The following is a 15,082-nucleotide window of genomic DNA, read 5'->3' on the forward strand; positions in this document are numbered from 1 at the left end:
TTATACTGGAATTAAAATAAAAAACAATAAAAAAATTTTAAAAGATAATTAACCCTAGCATACTACTCGGTTCTCTTGTATGTCCTAACAGTGCAAGCATGGATAATTCATTTTCAGCTTTCAGAATCAATCTTACCCAAAAAATGCAAGATACATGTAATAGAAGATAATATAAATTTTTCCAACCACATGGGTGGCTCAGTCACTTGAGTCACTGACTCTTGATCTCAGCTCAAGTCTCTCAGGAGTCATGAGTTCAAGCCCCATATTGGACTCCATGATGGGCATGGAGCCTACTTAAAATAATGTGACGTGGAATCAAAGAGAATAGCATATGCATATTATTTTAAATTCAGAAAAAACCACCTAAAGCATTGAAAACTAAAATAATTAAAACTTGTTTAAAACATCCTGAGATTCAGAGATAGATTACAAAAGAGATTTGGGAGAGAGGAATCTAGAACCAGGCATGGGAAAGTTTATCATCCATATACTTAAGTACATCTCTCAAAACGTACTAACCTACTTTCTGGCTTCCCAATATTCCTTCCTGAAAAATATAAAAATGGCCCATTCTTTAATACCAAATCTTCTTCTATCTATGATCCTAATTAAATGATCCAGAATGAAGAAATCTTCTTTTCTCCTTTTATGATCTAATAACAGGCTTTTAACTCTTCCTCAAGGGGAAAAAATGGTTTGATCTTAAGGAAAAATACAAATACTAGAGATATGAGGTAATATGATATAACTTATACACATTTCTCTAATATTTTAACATTCTGGCATACACCCTTTAATTTAATAAAAAAAATTCTACCATGAATAAATAGGTAGCAGTCATCCTAAAATAACTAAAAACACAGTCAGAACTTGGTGAGAGTACTTCAAGTTATTGAAAAGGAAACTAGTAAGTGCCTCTACAAATCATAGCTTTTGTTTTGGTTGAGTTTACTTTACTTTGAATAAAACTGGGCCCATTAATACTGGAAATAGTTGTGGAATTCTTCACCTGAAATCCATGGACCTTCTGAGTATTTTCTTAAGACACAAACCACAGCTCTCAGCAGATTCTTAGATTAGAATACTGTTAAAAAGTTAAGAACCACTGAATAGTGTATTGTACGCTCCCTAATTCATAGATACATTTGTAACAACAACCTATCCTAAAAACTAATATATGTACTTTATTTAAAAGCCAACCTTGTTATAGAAATGTAGGGCAGTTTACTATATACACACACTATTAATAATAATAATAACATTAATATTGTAAATGACAAATAATCATCAATAACCAAGTTGACGTTTATAAAAATCTAGCATGAAAGATGCAACAAGTGATAGAAAAGATTAAACTACCACTTCTTCAGACTAAGGATTTCTTCCTGCCCAGATCAAAGAGAATCCCTCTCCAATGTAAGTGCTGTAGCCTGAAGACAGAAAAACAAAATTGAAAGACACTTTACTTCCCAATATAAGCACCACGGTTAAGGCTTTTCTTTTCTTTCTTTTTTTTTTTATTTTTTAAGACTTATTCGAGGAGGACACAGAGGGAGAGGGAGAGTCTTAATCAGATTCCAAACTGAGTGCAGAACCCAACTGAGATGGGGCTCGATCTCACAGCCCTGTGATCGTGACCTGAGCCAAAATCAAGAGTCAGAAGCTTAAGCAACTCAACACCCAAGTACCCAAGGCCTAGTTTTTCCAACAGATCGTAATCATCTGAGCAAGAAAGAACAGCTCCAAAACATAATGAAGACTGCATTCCCTAAAAACTGAGGCTCTCCTGAATCACACTCTATCTGATAGGTGTCTACAACAATGAAAATATCATGTTCAGAATTCATATTACTGTCATGTTATTTTGGTGTGCAACCAAATTGACAAGCTACTTATTAAAAGTAATTCAATAAAGCAAATTTAAATATCAGGAACTGTTTTTCTTTTTTTTTTTTCCCAGGAATTGCTTATTAGCAGAACTCTTCTACATTGCTGGCAGGAATGAAAAATGGAATACAGCTGCTTAGGAAAAGTTTGCACTTTCTCATAAAATTAAACATTTACCGGGCAGCCCCGGTGGCTCAGCGGTTTAGTGCCGCCTTCAGCCCAGAGTGTGATCCTGGAGACCCAGAATCGAGTCCCACAACGGGCTCCCTGCATGGAGCCTGCTTCTCCCTCTGCCTGCATCTGTGACTCTCTCTCCCTGTGTCTCTCTCTCATGAATAAATAAAGAAAATCTTTTTTTTAAAAAAATTACTTAAACATTTACCATCTGACCCAACAATTCCAATCCTAGGAACTTATTAGCAAGTGAAATGAAACCTTAAATTCACCAGAAAGAAAAAACAACTGCACACAAACGTTTGGGGTAGCTTTATTCCTGATTGCCAAAAACTGGAAACAAATGCTTCAAGTGGTGAATGGATAAACATGCTGAGGTACATCCAAATAATGGAATACCGCTCAGTATCAAAAACAAACAACCAACACATCCTTCAGCAGGGATGAATCTCAAACACCCTACACAACAGGGAAGAAGCTAGATTCAAAAAGGCTACATACCACGGGGTTCAATCTATATGCTATTCTGAAAAAGGAAAAATTACAGAAACTGAGAACAACAGATCAGGGATTGCTAGGGGCTGGGAGTGGAAGAAGGGGATGAGTACCAAGAGGCAGCAGGAGGGACATTTTTGAAGCTAATGGAATTGTTCCATGCACTGATAATAAGGGGAGCAAATTTTAGCATGCAAAAATTTAAAAACAGGAAAAAGAAAAAAATTGTATCTAATACAAAAAAAAACCTTACAACAAAATCACAATTGAAATGCCAAAAATATTGAATACTTCCTTTAAATTTTCTGGCTAACCCATAAAAGCATTTAATTTCAACTTCTGCCATTTAAAAAAAGAAAACCTTTCTATAAAGTATCTCTCTACTTTTAACCCTGAGTAACTAAGTCAGATGCTTGTGTTTATGACTTTATTTAAAGTAGGACCAATTGGGGCAGCCCCGGGGGCGCCGCGGTTTGGTTTGGCGCCGCCTACAGCCTGGGGTGTGACCCTGGGGACCTGGGATCCAGTCCCACATCGGGCTCCCTGCATGGAGTCCGCTTCTCCCTCTGCCTGTGTCTCTGCCTCTCTCACTCTCTGTGTCTATGAATAAATAAATAAAATTTAAAAACTAAATAAATAAAGTAGGACCAATTTATTTGTTTGAGATATCTCATACATACACACTAAATTGGTTTGGAGTGAGCACAGCGCCTCAGGAGGCACTTAATCAAGGTTCTTCCATGTTAATTCTCCCTAATAAAAAAGATGAAATGATTAATCCATTCATCCAACACACAAGTAATCAGGAGAGGCCTATCACGTGCCAAACACAGGAAATGAAATGGCACACAAGACAATCACAATCTCTGACATCACACAGCTTAAACAAGAATATAAAATACAATATATACAAGAGAATTACACTTCTTTCAGAGCACACAGCAAGTGCACATACCCTAACTATGTAAGCTCTAAATCTACCATTAGTATCTGCATTGTGAAATGCCTACTATCTTGGTGAATTAAAAAATACACCCAAGGTTGCCTGGTGTCTCAATCGGTTAAGCGTCTGCCTTTGGCTCAGGTCATGATCCCAAGGCTCCTGGGATCGAATCTCCCATCGAGCTCCCTGCTCTGCGAGGAGCCTGCTTCTCCCTCTCCCTCTGCCCGCTGCTCCCTTGCTTGTGCTCTTTCTGTCAAATAAATAAGTAAAACCTAAAAACACAACTGAAAAATATACACCACATTGCTTACCACCTCATGACCCCTCAGTGTTTAGGGAGGATAAGGAAGCAAAGACCTCGTACACAGAACACCACCAAAGAGTACAATCAATAATCACTCCTCTATAGTAAGGCCCTCTTCAGGGAAATAACAGAATATACAGATTAATCTGTCACCTTTTCCACCAGCAGGGCATTTTTTTCTGACTCAGAATACCAAATCATGAACTTCCCTTGTTTAGAAATAGTATTTTAAAGGGTTTTGTTTTTTTTTTTTTTTTTGGGGGGGGGGGGTAATAAAAGGAGAAAAGAAAAACAACCAGAAAAGATGGGCGGGGAAGGGGGGGAGTCAGTTAAGTATATAGATATTTTGCAGTGAAGTCTTAAAAACAAATTAAGCAAGTTTAAGGAAACTAAAACAGAGACATACAACCACACCCTTGCTTCTTTCTGTTATGAAAAAGGAAGCCAAGATATGTAAAAAGAGGACTGCCTGCAGGTGCTTTGGGATGAAGTTCCCATGTGCAGAGGTAAAATTATATAACCCAAGGACTAAACAGAGCGTGTGATGAATACTCGGCTACACCAGTTACCCGAAACATTTTCCATCCCAAGCATCCTAATTACACGATGCTCCTGGGACCACACTGGGGCCCACAGGACCAGGGTTAATAATGCCAAAAAAACAGAAAAGCTTTCAACAACTGTTAAACAAACACACATTAAAATAAAGTGCCTCTTGGTATGTATGTATTTACAAGAGAAAAAAAGCTCAAGAAATTTACTAGCATCTTACTGAAACTCCATTTCAGAAGCATAAGATGAGAGTAGTTTCTATGAAGACACAGTAGAAGCAAATCAATGCAGTTCCACAGGCCCTTTTCCAAAGTTCTTGCAGGCAAACATGTTTTGGAATCCTGAACTGTAGAGGATTTTTGACAGGTGATACAGTGTGTATGCAACACATATCGTATGTATAAAAAGTCTGGGATGACACACAGAAGTCTGGAACAGTACATTATAATCAAACATTTACTATTTTCTGCAGTGAAACCTACAAATCCATGAAATACACAACAGTTCAGGACAAGTTTTATGAAAAAACAAAAACAAAAACAATCTGCGCCAAACATACAAGAAAATATTTTTGGTTTCCAGAGCATTCTGGATGTTAGAATTGCTGATAAGGAATTACAGTCCTATAGAATAGTACCTAGTATTCAATGACTGTGTGTGCAAAGTGTTACTGAAAGCCTCATTATCAAGGTTCTTTTTCCTCCTCCTTAAAAAAAAAAAAAAAAATGATTATCATGTGCTGATTTTCTTGGGGCATTTTCAGTGAACACAAAATAATTCTACAAGTCTTCTCCAAGTTCACATAGAACATGTCATCTACATTCTAACCACTCTTAAATTTCTTTACCCCAAATTGTCCTGCCAGGGCAGATTATAAAAGTCTAATCCTTGAAATTTACAGAGGAAGTGCCAAACCCGATTTGGTCACCATGTAAACATTTTTTGAGTGGAATTTAACATACTGAACTCATTCAGTATGTTATAAATATGATAAGTACAATACATTTAAGACTAATAAATTTTTAAATAGCAACAATTCTTGCACTATTACAGTTTATGTAACTTTAAAGATACAACTGTTTTTATCACTTAGGCTTCGTAAGATTTTCAGAGGCATCTGAGATGATGCTTAATTTATTCTTGATAAATGTGCCTTGAACGAATATTCCAAACTTCAAAATTCCTCTCATTTTGGTGCTATCTGTAGCAAAAATTGCTAATAAGCAATGAATATAGTGACATTAACTAAGGATTCTGGGTACAAAACTATAAAGAGAAGTCACTTCATAAACCCGGTCTTCTTGCAAATGTTTCCTGCGCATTTCTTGTCTCACTTTTACACTCCTATCCCAATTAAAAAAGAGAACTTCAAAGTTAAAAGCTAAGAGATGTGTAGAAAGAGAAGAAGCAATCATTTTCAACCCTGCAACACACTGGAATCACCAGTAGAAAACCCTAAAAGATATCAATGCCCCAGCCTCATCCCCAGATTCATATATCAATTAGCAAGGGGTAGAGTCCCAGTATCCATCATGTTTGTTAAGGTCCCCAGAAAATGTTAATGTGAAGTCAGGGCTAAGAACCACTGGTACCTACTGCCTTCTCCACAAACACTTTTCTCTTATTTTTAGTCAGTGGTAGCACTTCCAGCCCTACAGCAAGTACTGGGAGGATTATCTTTAAAATTATCAATTTCTGTCCTCATTTACTCTACCACAGAAAAAAATTTACTAATTTTGAATTGGAAGATTTTAAACAAGTGCATATAGTAAAAAACATTTTGACTTATCTCACATTCTCATTCCCAATTCTCACAATTTTATTTTTCGATCCGTCTTCAAAAACAACTTCATCAGTGGTTGGTAACTAGAATGTGGATAAACAGCAGAACACACAACAAACGTATATAATATACACTCAGTTACCAACTTTCTTTTGCTTTTTAAGATTTTATTTTATTTATTCATGAGACACAGAGAGAGAGAGAGGCAGAGGGACAAGCAGGCTCCTTGCAGGGAGCCCGACCTGGGACTCGATCCCGGGTCTCGATCCCAGGTCTAGATTCCAGGTCTCCAGGATCACACCCTGGGCTGAAGGTGGCGCTAAACCACTGAGCCACCCGGGCTGCCCTCAGTTACCAACTTTTAACAGATCATCAGAAAGTACTCAAAGGGCCATCCCAGGTGGCTCTGCGGTTTAGCACCGCCTTCAGCCCAGGGTGTGATCCTGGAGACCCAGGATCGAGTCCCGCATCTGGCTCCCTGCATGGACCCTCTTCTCCCTCTGCCTGTGTCTCTGCCTCTCTCTCTCTGTGTCTGTCATGAATAAATACATAGAATCTTAAAATGAATAAATTAATTAAATAAATAAATAAATAAATAAAGGAATATGAGCTACAATATGTCTGGACATTCATATGACAGAAAAAAACTCAGTAAAAAATCTACTATATTTTTAAATAAAAATTGACATTCTAAGACCACATCTTTAAGATGTATACTTTTTTTTTGACTCAACTCATCGTTTTGAGATCTCTAGAACAAAACAATATAGATAACGTCTTATAAAAATATGCATCTACAAATACCAATTTTTTAAATGTCACCAACAACTGACATCTACTAGTTTCACCTCCAAAACAATATTGGGTTATGTCTACAATTCAAATAAGGATTTTATTAAAAAGCCTTGTAGGGCAGCCCAGGTGGCTCAGCAGTTTAGCGCCGCCATTAGCACAGGGCATGATCCTGGAGACCTGGGATCGAGTCCCACATCGGGCTCCCAGCATGGAGCCTGCTTCTCCCTCTGTCCCTGTCTCTGCCTCTCTCTCTTTCTGTCTCTCACGAATAAATAAATAAAATCTTTAAAAAAAAAAAAAAAAAGCCTTGTACCCATATATTTGCACATCATAAAACGAGGAATATCAGGAATTTTCTCTCTTCTCTACCTTTGACACTATCTACTATATTTGCCCGCCATTTCAAAGTATTCATTGCTAGAATATAAAATAAGTATTTCACAAAAAAAAGAAAATAAACATGACACAGACTGGCTGTAAGGGAAAAAATTTATTTCGCTTCCTTTTTTTACTAAAGGAAACTCTGACGACAACTTTGAGTCTAATACAGCGTCCTCTAATACATGGCCAAGGATACCACCTGAAGGCAAAACCAAACAAGTTTTAAAAACAGGTAACACAATTAGTGACCACAAAACATTCAGAAGTCTACTACTTTTATACAGTACACTTGTATCAAAAGGTATCATATGGGATCCCTGGGTGGCGCAGCGGTTTGGCGCCTGCCTTTGGCCCAGGGCGCGATCCTGGAGACCCGGGATCGAATCCCACATTGGGCTCCCGGTGCATGGAGCCTGCTTCTCCCTCTGCCTATGTCTCTGCCTCTCTCTCTCTCTCTCACTGTGTGCCTATCATGAATAAATAAAATAAAAAAATTAAAAAGATTGGGACTGAGGTAGTAAAAAAAAAAAAAGTATCATATGGCCAATTTTAACTTAAAATTTCACGGTAAATAATTTTAATAAGTGCAATTCTAAAAGTAAACACAATTACAAAGTAGCACTGCATTCCAGGCATACTTTAAAGGTATGCCTTTAGAAACAAAAGAATTGTATGTTCAAATCGAAATTGGCAGAAAACACCCTCGCCTAAGGTTGTTTTTTTCCTCCTGCTTTAAAAAAAAAAAAAAAAAAAAAAATTACTATGTTTCCTGACAGTAAAAATAATAGAGAAGCATAAAAAGTGTAAAAACAAAAATCATCCCGAATCTTACCATTTATAAAAAACTATCATTAACAAACCATCCTTGCAGAAGACAGATGGATTTATTCTATATACATAGAACTACAACAATTACAATTGAAAGAATTAAAACAGCTAAAATCCTGTATTATACATATATATTGAGATATGTGTGTACACACACACACACACGCATTCTTTACATATAGTACAGGCAGAGAAATCGTTAAGATAACAACTTCCTTGAACTGAAACATACATAAACTGTTCCAAGCACTTATTCTGCTTCGGCATTTTCATTTCAGCAGGCCACGTTTGAGGTTACTTGCGTGTGTGTGTGTGTGTGTGTGTGTGTTGCTGTGCTTGAGGGAAGATTAAAAAATCTGTCCATTTGTTTGCTTAACTTAAAATAAAACAAAAAACTCTAGCTAAAATTTTCCAGAGCCTGGAAATATATAACTGTACTAATGACAGTTGGCTGACAATTTTATAGAATTAGCCCATGATCCTAAGCAAAACTGCAAAGCAAACCAATCTCTTCATGGCCTCCCACCTCTTTGGGTCAGGAAGAGCATCAGACCAGAAATTAGAAGAGGAGAGTCCACCCACCAGGTGTGTGACATGAGCCTTTCACTCAACCTTCCCATGATTCATTTCACTTCAATTCCAAAATTCTATGATTCTCCCCTGTCCGCCCATTCCTCCACCAATTTTTTTGCTTCTCTTAAAATAAGTAAAAACTCTCCTTTCCTCCTATCTCACTAGGATTCCATGGTTCAAAATAAACTCCCTCTGACCGACAAATTCCCATTTCCTAAACTCACTCACTGTCCTCTAAGGGTAAAGAAGAAAGAAGTCTGATGACAGCCAAGGCGTGGCTAATTTTTGGAAAGGAGGGAGGGCAGCAGCTCAGAAAAAAATTACAGCAAGTTCACAGGAACAAATTTTTATTTTAAAGTTACAATACCTTTATGAGTTTCATGGGAAAAAAGATAGAATCTCACAACTTGGATAACTGATTTTATGACCCAAACTCAGTCAATAGGAAAACTAACAGTGTTTCAGATCCTAAAAGATTCATACCTGAGCAAATTTAAGAGAGAGCAATATAGAGACAGCTTTCTAATCTTTCATCTGCTACGTCTGTACAAACCTTTAAGTTCAAAGTGCATTTACGTGCATTATTTATGCTCATTTTCAAAACAAGTAGATGTAGTGGTCACTATTGACTGCCTTTCTAATAACATCCATTTCCCCCAAATTCTTCCTTCCCACAATTTTTTAACATATCCTCCCTCCACAATGTGACTCGGGAAAATGTGACTCCATCCCCAAGTGCAGGGGACATATCCTGATTAACAGAAATCAACCATGATAACCCTATTCCCCTTGTCATGACTGGTTAGGGAGTACACATGACCTAATTCTGGTCAATAAAACATGAAAGGAAAAGTATGCTGGTAAGCTTGTGCAAAACATTTCCTGGCCAATGCATGTCTAGATGTGATCTTGCTACCAGTCTGAGGATGAATCCAACACAAAGAGGAGAGCACAGCCAAAAACAAAAAAAAAAAAAAGGAAAAAAAAAATCACAGAAAGGCAGAGCAAAGCTCTGAAAAACTAGTCCTACATAAATATTTCACTGTTCCATACCAGAAACTACTGCCATTTCAGGCATTAAAATACAGTGACACCAAGATAAATAGTACACCCTACCTAGCTTTCCTTCGCCAACCTGGACCTCCTTTCCTATACCTAAAAGTTCTAAAAGTTTTCCTTTTCGCTCTAGCTGAGCTAGGCAAGACAAGAGGGCAGCTCCTCTAAGCTGTTAGACCAGCATGCCTTGCACCAAGCCCAAATGCTCCTGGTACACATCAAGAGTATGGCATTTCCTCTTCCAAGGGACAATTTCCTCTGCCAATGCACTCCAGCAGCCCCTACTCAGGTTGAGGAGATGCTGGCAGTCTAAGAAGGTTCCCCTCTATGTAAAAACTGAAAGGTAAAATACAAAATCATATCAGGGGCCATGCAGGAAAATTTGTGAGAACCAGAGGTTACTCATCTGACAAGACAGTGGAACAATTCACCCTAAGGTAGCAATGAATACAGTCAGGAATACCAGAATTTATTTCCTTTTTTATAAGAAGACACTAGTAAATCAATCTCTAAGACAGAATATTAAAATAGATGGTATTTTAGAAACAGATACTCTCTTTTAAGATATAATTAACCAAGAGTTCCCAAGGCGGTTTAAAAGGGGAATCATTGGGGCACCAGGGTGGCTCAGTCAGGTAGGCCTCTGGCTCTGGGATTCAGCTCAGGTCATGATCTCAGCCTTGTGAGATCCAGCCCCACATCCGGCTCTGCACTCAGCATTGAGTCCACTTGAGATTCTCTATCCCCCTCTCCCTCCACGTCTCCCCCTGCTCCCTCATTCTCCCTCTGTTTCAAATAAATTTTGAAACTCTTAAAAGAAGAAAACTCAGAAAGAACATGTAACAAATCTACATATCTTAAACATTTTATTGCAACCTAAACATAAAAAAATGTACAATCCCAAAACAATCTTTTAATGCAAGACCAAGTCCTTTTATTAACGAATGGGTCTACAGATCACAAATCTGTCCTTCTTGCAAAACCACACCTATCGAACATCGCCTATGACTTTTCATGTCAGTTAAACAGGGAAAGACATCCGTAAAACTGAAAAGCATCTTACTGCAGAATGTTTTTTGGTATTTAGGATTCAATGAGGGTTCCCCTCATTATTTTAAATTATCTCACCCACACTTATTTTAACTATAATTTACTGGATGTACTCACCTGTTTCCAAAAGAGCCTGAGGTTCTTAGACAAATGACTTTTTGCATCCATAGTGCACTGAACGTTTCGTCAAACTGTGTGATTACAACACCAAGTACCAACAACTTGTTGGGGGCAAACACAAATAACTTTTGTAAGCATAATATAACAAAAGGGAATAAAAATTCAAACACAAACTAGAGAGTGGTCTACTGCAACTTAATATAGCATGCGCATAAACCAGTAAATGAAGGAAGAGTATCAATCTTTTCAGTGGGTGAACAGGTGAGTTAAACAGAATCTCCTAAGGTATTCTGTTCTCAAGAGTCACTCTTTATTCTACCCACCGATCACCCCTCCAACGACTCATAGGTATCCTAGGAAAAAGAGTATCAAAGATTTTACTAAATTGCACTGAAAGCGATAAAATACGTGGATGTAGATTTAGGCATATGCGGATAGAACTCAACTATAGACTTGCGTCAAATTAAATTATAACTGTATGATCTATTATTAGTCCAGAAAACGTCCAAAGGGGCTGTCTTCTCTACCAAATCCATAAACACTTCAAGATCGTTAAGAATCCTTTCTCATTACAAAGATGATGGGCAGGGAGCAGCAGGGCAGAGTATAATGTAACCAAGCACCTACGATAGTTTAAGAACAAATCACTATTCACCTCAATAATAGTAGGAAAACCTACAATTTAGGATACACTTATGATTTCTAAATCCCAGCTTTAAGAAGGCAGCGAGAAAAGAAAAAAGAAAAAAAGTGTCTATTAGCAGCCTCTCATGTGTCTGTAGACCTTATCTGTCTTCCGACCTCTCTCACTTCGTATTTCCTGAGTAATGCAGTACCTCTCCAAAGTCACTTCACATTCATGGATAATACACACTTGATTTCTACACAACGTGAAACCCCAACACGGTTCTGACCTGTTGATCAACACGAAAGGATACGCTGAGGTGTCTTTAGTCACGTAGAACCATACTGTCGTTCCTATGGAATCTCTACAATTAAAGAGCTACAGATATCCACCAAATGGTCATTTCCAAAAAAGGTCCATCTTGAAGAACCAACACCCAAACACATACGAACACTACGAATCAATATCACAAAGTGCCAACCTCGGGAAAACGCGAAAGAGGAAGAGAACGGAAGATCAGGAAAACAAAAAACAAAAACAAAAAACAGATAACTTCAGAGTCTTAAACACTGAAGTCGGGGGCAAAAAAAATAATGATTTAAAAATATACCCCGCTACGGGACGCCTGGGTGGCTCAGTACTTGAATGTCTGCCTTTCCCTCAAGGCCTGATCCCGAGGCCTTGGGATCAAGTCCCGCCCTGGGCTCCCCACACAGAGCCAGCTTCTCCTTGTGCCTATGATTCGGCCTCTCTCTCTGTTCTCTCATGAATAAATAAAACCTCTTAAAAAACAACAAGAAAGCAGGCACTTAATAGATTTTAACAGGTATTAGTGCTGTCATTGGAAGGTTCACCATAATACAAAATCTGTTACGGAAATCCTTTTTGAACACCTACAGGGGAATAGTTGGCAAAATCCATCACGCAATCTTCCTTGTAATGTGAGTCCACACGGACATGACCACTGTTACCGTGAGGGCGGTATCTCTCGGAGTACTTCTTTGGTAGCGATAAAGTTTAGGATTAAATGATTTTAGGGTCATTTCACATTTAAGATAACTAAAGACCTTACACATATTATCCAGAACTGTGGACATTTCCCATTTTATGATCCCACTGTTATGGTCAATTCTCCCCTCCCTGTAGGTAGATTCCTTACATTTCACTTTATCCGTAGTGAATCTCACATTAATAATAATATAATTATCCAATGACCCGTGTTTTGTTTTGTTTTGTTGTTTAGTATTTCAGCATTCCCTCTATTTAGTTTGAAGTATCCCTTGCCGGGATCCCTGGGTGGCTCAGAGGCTTAGATCCTGGAGACCAGGGATCCAGTCCCACGTCGGGCTCCCTGTGTGGAGCCTGCTTCTCCATCCGCCTGTGTCTCCGCCTCTCTCTCTCTCTCTCTCTCTGTCGCTCATGAATAAATTTTAAAAATATATCCTTTGGGGAAACCCTCTGACACTTGAACCACCACTTGTTCCCTTCGAAGAAACTCTGAATCAATCAACTACACCAGAAAACTACCCTACTGCCGGGATGGAGGGGATTACAGAGAAATAGAGAGCTTCTCATTTCTTCTGGAGGATCATCTTTACAACCCGGATTCATTTCCTATACAACCAATGACCAGATTACCACACACACACACCCATATTCAAATTCAAGTACAGAAACAGGACAAAGCCAGGTATGGATTGTTGCTGATTAGGAACTTCTCCACATTCCTGCATTAGCATAAATGCTAACAGGTTGATTTCTCGGTTATACTTTGTTTCCTTGAACCTACTATCCTTACTTGCCTACCTACTTCCTCGAAGCATAACATCTGGACATTTGGAACTTTATGCCTCAAACTGACTCATTTTTAAATACAAGGCATTCTGGACTTCCATGGCCTGATCTCCACCTATTTTCTCAGCTTCCTCTCTCACAAAGACCTCCTTGGCACAGCCTCGTATCCAGCTAACACGCCCCGGTAAGACCCAACCTACATGCCTGTGCTCCAGCTGTTTTCTTTGCCTAGAACACTAACTCCCTACACACGTACATACACACGTACATACACACACACACACACACACACACACACGCCAAATCCCATTAGGCACACTATAATATTTTAATGCCCAAATGGAGTGTTGCCAACTCCAAAGTAATTCAGAATTCCCCAGTCAAAAAAGATCTGTCTCTCTGTCTCTATCTCTCACCCCTCTCTCTCTCTCTCTCACACACACACACACACACACACACACACAAACACGCATACATACACACACACCGGGCTTCCATGCACCTGTAATAAATCCCACAGGTGTCTTGTGTTGCAACTATTTCAGTGCATGTCTGCTTCTCCGTTTAAGATGACGGCTGGGTCTGATTCATCTTCATATTTTAACCACTCTTCCGTCCTCACAACAGAGTAAACATCCCTTGCACATGCTAAAGCTACTACACTACACCTAGACTAGAATTCCTGTCTTTTTAGTTGAAGGAATAAATGAATACCGTCGTGGAGATTTTGTTAACAGGCAGTGCTCTGGGAAGTGAACAATGAAAATATCAGTAATGACATAATGTACTGATTCTTGAGCTGATGAGTGGCGGGAGACATCACTGAGCACACTAAAGCAGCACTGAAGAGTATCATTTTCTGAGTCCCGCCCACAAAGTCTCAGACCTATCAACATTAAAATGAACCTTTCTGTCCCCCATCCTAATACGAACTACGAATACCTGATGCATATCCAGAAATGCAAGCTCCCCTGGAAGCCGTGGTGTCTGTACATTCCAGAGCAGCCATGCCAAAGCCACACAGTTTGTCTGATGGCAGGTTTCTTTCAGTGCCTATACGATACAATTTCCACCTGGTGGGCAACTAGGAAGGCTAATATAGACAAAACGTACTTTATCTGAGCTCAAAACACAGCTGAAGCAAAGTCTGGAAACAGTCATGAGATGACTGCTACCCAGAACTCTCCGCCCCACCCCCAAGAAAGGTAAGAACAATGTCCCGAACTACATCCGATTTTCGGTGGAAAATGTTCTCCAAAACCGGCCTTACGTCTTTCGAACCCTAACTCATTCTTACAACCTGTGCTTATTTTTCTTCCACTTCTCCCTACAGGGAAAGCATGTATTCCCCAAAACATGGGGGCACGGACTGAAAAACTAAAGACTTCTAATTTTAAAAAGCGTTCCAAGTTCGATGTTCGACGTACTTCAACATCTTTTGCTGTCAGCAAGTGTCATTTCACTAGGAACTGCTCAAGGAGCAAACATCAACTTCTTTTCTCGACCTCTTCGAAATCCGTAGGTTTTTAATTTTCCAACTCAAGTCGACGTGCAAACAAAAGGTTAAAAGGGGGTCCCTCGCCGGCTGGCCAGCCTCCACGCTCCTTACAACCGGGTCACAACTAACTGGCACGCTGTAGCAGCAGCAGCCATCTCCCACGCCGACTCCCGGTCTCGGTCTGTCTCCCCCCTTAACTTTCCCCCTCCCCGGAGGCCTGG

The 15,082-nt window shown here is 39.1% G+C and overlaps 1 protein-coding gene across 3 annotated transcripts in view; it reads right to left on the reverse strand.

Moving 5' to 3' along the window:
- Window positions 1-15,082, reverse strand: part of CEP120 (centrosomal protein 120) — a 118,967-nt gene that overhangs the window by 102,734 nt on the left and 1,151 nt on the right. The gene's annotated exons all lie outside the window — the stretch shown is intronic.

This window comes from Canis aureus, chromosome 10, assembly GCF_053574225.1.
Source record: "Canis aureus isolate CA01 chromosome 10, VMU_Caureus_v.1.0, whole genome shotgun sequence".
NCBI classification, from domain to species: Eukaryota; Metazoa; Chordata; class Mammalia; order Carnivora; family Canidae; genus Canis; species Canis aureus.